This window comes from Ictidomys tridecemlineatus, chromosome 7 (assembly GCF_052094955.1).
Source record: "Ictidomys tridecemlineatus isolate mIctTri1 chromosome 7, mIctTri1.hap1, whole genome shotgun sequence".
Taxonomy (NCBI): Eukaryota; Metazoa; Chordata; class Mammalia; order Rodentia; family Sciuridae; genus Ictidomys; species Ictidomys tridecemlineatus.
Genome location: NC_135483.1, coordinates 156,039,237 through 156,043,771, shown reverse-complemented (window position 1 = coordinate 156,043,771; position 4,535 = coordinate 156,039,237).

The following is a 4,535-nucleotide window of genomic DNA, read 5'->3' as shown; positions in this document are numbered from 1 at the left end:
ATGATTCGAATCGGAGGGCCAGGAAGAAAAGGACTCCCCGGGGTCACCTCCTTGGCTGTTTTTGTTGTTTCCTTGTAACCGCCCACAAATTCACTTTAAAAATCTTCCCCTTTCATTCATTCATTCTCTTGGGGGATGACGGTTTTGACAGATGGGTTAGCAGCTGGAAAGATGGACTTCCTGCCCGTGGTATTCAGGTCTCATTCTTCTAATAGTAATGTCAGGATGATCTGGATGTTCTTGAAGCCATAGCAGTCTGTTGTGGGCGCATACCTCTTGAGGTTTGAGCCCAGGGCCACCTGCGCCAAAAGTATCATGGGCAGAGAACTCACCTTCAATCCTGTAAACTGTGGTAGTTAGTGTACCTTAAGGAAGGCTTTTTTGAATGGTAGGTTGGAATAGGAATGGGTGGCAGAGGGAGACCAGGGTAGAAATTTTAAAAGGGCAACATAACACTTTTGAGTATAAGGGGCCTCACAGAGGCTGATGTTTCTGAGTGCACTGAGCTTCCTAAAGCAGTGCTTATACTTCATGAGACAACTAGGAAAGGATAATATTACAAAGTCCCAAATGGGTCATTAGAAGAGGTTGCTCTTGCAGGAGGTGCCTAGGCCCTTCCACCTAGAGGGCTGAGAAGATCAGCCTCCATATACCTGTAACTCAGTCCATAGCAAAAATTGGGGAAGCTCTGTTTTAAAGTTGTAGCTAGCATGGTTTCTTTCCTACATTTTCCCAGCCACTCAAGACTACCTCACTAAGTTGTCACCACTTGGTCCTCAGAACAGTCAGGAACAACCAGACAAGAGCCTGGGGCAATGCTGACATACTCCAGAAAATGGTGCTTAAAACTTATACATCTCTCAAATAACTCATTTCTCTGCTCCTGTAGTCTGTGAAACAGCTTCTCTCTCATCCATCCACTCCCCAACTTTTATAAAGGTGAGATTGCAATAAATCACTGAATCAATCTTAAAGCAGGAGATGGAATCTTGATTCACCAGCTGGTGGTCTGGATCCACCAGCCAGCAGGCCAAGGGGTAGGCTGCAAGTCTACACCCTTCGACCCCCTCCTGAGGTTTGAGTACATCTTTTATAGCCCAAAACCATATTAAAGCATAAGTGTCTGTTGCTATGATTCAAAACCATAAACAAACGTCATCATATCTAAAAACAGAAAAGGGAGTGGGCCAAAACATCCCTAGTTTTATACAAGTTAAAGAATGGTTACTAACATCTAGGCAATCAATCTCTGACAGGGTACAATGTCCAAAAAAATGGAACCAAAGAGAGGACATTTTTACATTGTAAAAGAATTGCCATTTTGTGTTGGCAAACATGCTATGTTAAGCAACTGTTGATGGTTACAGAGGTGGGCTTTCTCCTGGAGAAGCATTTCTTACATGACATGGAATCTCAGGGCAAAATGGAGTCTGTTTTGATAATTTTTATTTGTGTGGCCCATAACGCTTTCACTAACTAGCAGATTCAGTTGATTTTACTTTCTCAGATGCATCTCTTAGGGATCCCTGGATCCATCCCTGCTGCTACTGTTTATTCATTATATCCCTGATGGCAAAAATCAAGAAATAGTTTAAGCACCATATTTAGAAGTAAAGAGATAAGTACCTGAAGAAGTAGTTAGAAGTGGAAAGAATTTACCTCTAGGGAGTAGGATTTGGGCAGGAGAGAGCAGAGGAGGGACATAAATCTAGTCCATTTCTCCCCTGGCTACTGCATTTTATACCACACATCTCAATGCAGTTTCTTGCCTTCTTTAAAAGCTTTCATTGCCCTCCTCCCCATCTCTGGTTGTATCAAACTTCTTCCCAGGCACAGTGACACATTGCTGTAATCTCAGCTAATCAGCAGGCTGACACAGGAGGATAGTAAGTTCCAGGCCAGAATGCACCACTTAAGTAAGAATCACCATCTCAAAAACCAACCAACCAAACAAACAAACAAACAAAAAGCTTCTGTGGACATGGCATTCAAGGCCCATTTTCTCCTCTCATCTGTCCATCCTGCCCCTCACATTTCATGCCCTATTTTACCATAACTCATCTAGTTTCCTAAACCCACAAATTGATTCCATACCTATGCACATTTATACATGTTATTGCTTTTACCTTAAAGCATTCTCTTGCTGCTACAATAAGTACTAATGACACTGTGCTAAGTGCTTGACATGTTTTATAGCTGTTAATTTTTGCATCAGTCCTATGGTAGGTATTGTTGTTATCTCCATTTTATAAACAAGAAAACTGAGACTTAGAGAGGTTAAGTAATTTACTAAAATATGTGGTATACGTTGAAGCTAAATCTGAACCCAGCAATTTGACTCTAGGATTCACATAATATTACCTACTTATCCCTTTAAAACTGTTTTTTAGGTACTAAATTTGGGCAGGATTGAAAGATTTAAAAAGTCTTAAAAGGGCAAGGAGAATATATGAGTGAATTGCTTTAATCTCAAAGTAAGTATGGAGCAAATATTGAAATTACAAAGGTAAAGTGACAGAGTTGACTGCTGAACTTTAATTTCTTTCATCTAAAATATCCATAGAATAAAATTAAAAGACAAATAAAAATTATCAAAATATGTAATATATGTGAACAATAAGGAAATAGCATCTTTTATTAAACAAAGATGTCTTATAAGCAAAATAAAAACATCCTATTCCAAGAAAAATGCACAAATATGCAAATCAGTTAAATTGTGAAAGAAAAATATAAATAATGGTGAAACATTTTTAAGGAAATTGAAAACTTAAAACGATGCACCGTCAACTTGGCTGAGAATAAAATAATACTCATAGCTATTGATTTGAGCCAGCAACCCTTGGGGCAGAATGGGTGGCAAATGACCAAGCTCATGAATTTCTGAAAAGAAGTACGGGAATCACCTCAAACATTCTGAGGGTAGTTTGGCAGAATGTAGTTAAAAAGCCTCAAAATGTTCACACCCTTTGACTACAAAATTACATTTCTGGGAATTTCTAATAAAGAAATACTCTATAACGGACGGAGGTTTGCAAACATTTTCTGTAAAAGGTCAGATTGTAAGTTCTTCAAACTTTGAAGGCTGCATTTGCCTCCATTATTTTTCTTTCACACACATGCTTCTAAAAAAAATCTAAAAATGTACAAGCTATTAGTTTGAGAGTTGTAGAAAAACCAGTAGTGGCTTGAAATCACCATGAGAAAAGTAGTATGTGAAAAAAGTAACCTACAGGAAAGTTTGTCATGTGTATTTGGTAACAGCCACAAGAGAAACCAAACTAAATGTCTGTGAATATTTATGTAGTTGTTATAATCAGATATAAACAGACAATTTGGACAAGGTTTTACAAGTTTAAAATGTTGCAAAATGGTATCTATTGTGTGAAATAGTATTTATGATTTAAGTGGAAATTATAGTATACAAAAGAATATGTATCCCAATACAAAATAATCATATGTATATATTTGCATGGAAAAAGATCTGGAAAGATAGAAACACATTAATATGTTCGCAGTGGTCTGAGAGGAAGGATGGAATTGTATATATATACTATTTAGGCTTTTTGGGGGGTTAGAGGGATTGAACTCGGGGCACTTGACCATTGAAACACATTTCCAGCCCTATTTTGTATTTTATTTAGGGACAGGGTATTGCTGAATTGCTTAGCACCTCACTTTTGCTGAGGCTAGCTTTCAACTTGTGATCCTCCTACCTCAGCCTCCCAAGCTGCTGGGATACCAGGCATATGCCACTGAGCCCAGCTAGTTTTTTGTTTTGTGAGTCTGTTTCCCCTAGTGAATGTGTACTGTTTTATAGTAAACAAACTATAAGAAAGTTTGCTTGTGGGACAACAAAGCATCTCAGGTTTCAATTTGAGAACAACTTTCCCAAATCCACTCCTCCAGATGAAGCTGGTTGCTCTATGTTCCTTGATTACATAATGGTCTTTTGAGCACCATTATTTACTTAATTGCAGAATGGTTAATACCATCATCTGGTTAAGCTTTTCTCTGTTCTTAGGCATTGGAGTTCCAAATACTCTTCTATTTTTAAGTATGCTGATGATTCTCCCACTTGCTCTGTGCCTGGTCCACTTACCTCTCTCTGCTGGACTCTGTGCTTCTAAAGACAAACTTTCATTAACTATTTCCTCTGGGCTCTCTTACCAGCTGGTATTCACTGATGGGTGACAGCAATGAGATACCACGTAGATTAAAGTACAGAAAAGGAGAAACATTGGGGGTATTGCTTCTCATCTCTTTTCCTGCTTCTGGAGAGGTTCTGCAAGCCTTTGAAATTCTAAGGCTCCCACAAAGGCAGAACCCCCTCCTAGTAAGAAATGGACTAGATTTATACCTTCTTTATATCTCCCTTCCCCAAATTCCCAGCTTCCACTGGGCTCTGCCAATGTGATTTCCTACCCCTAGACCCTCGGGCCAAGCCTAACAGCTTCTTACTCTTGCAAGTGCCTGAGTTCTCTGTGACCCTTGTTTCCTTTTCCCCAACACTAACCCTAAATCTAATATAACTTCTG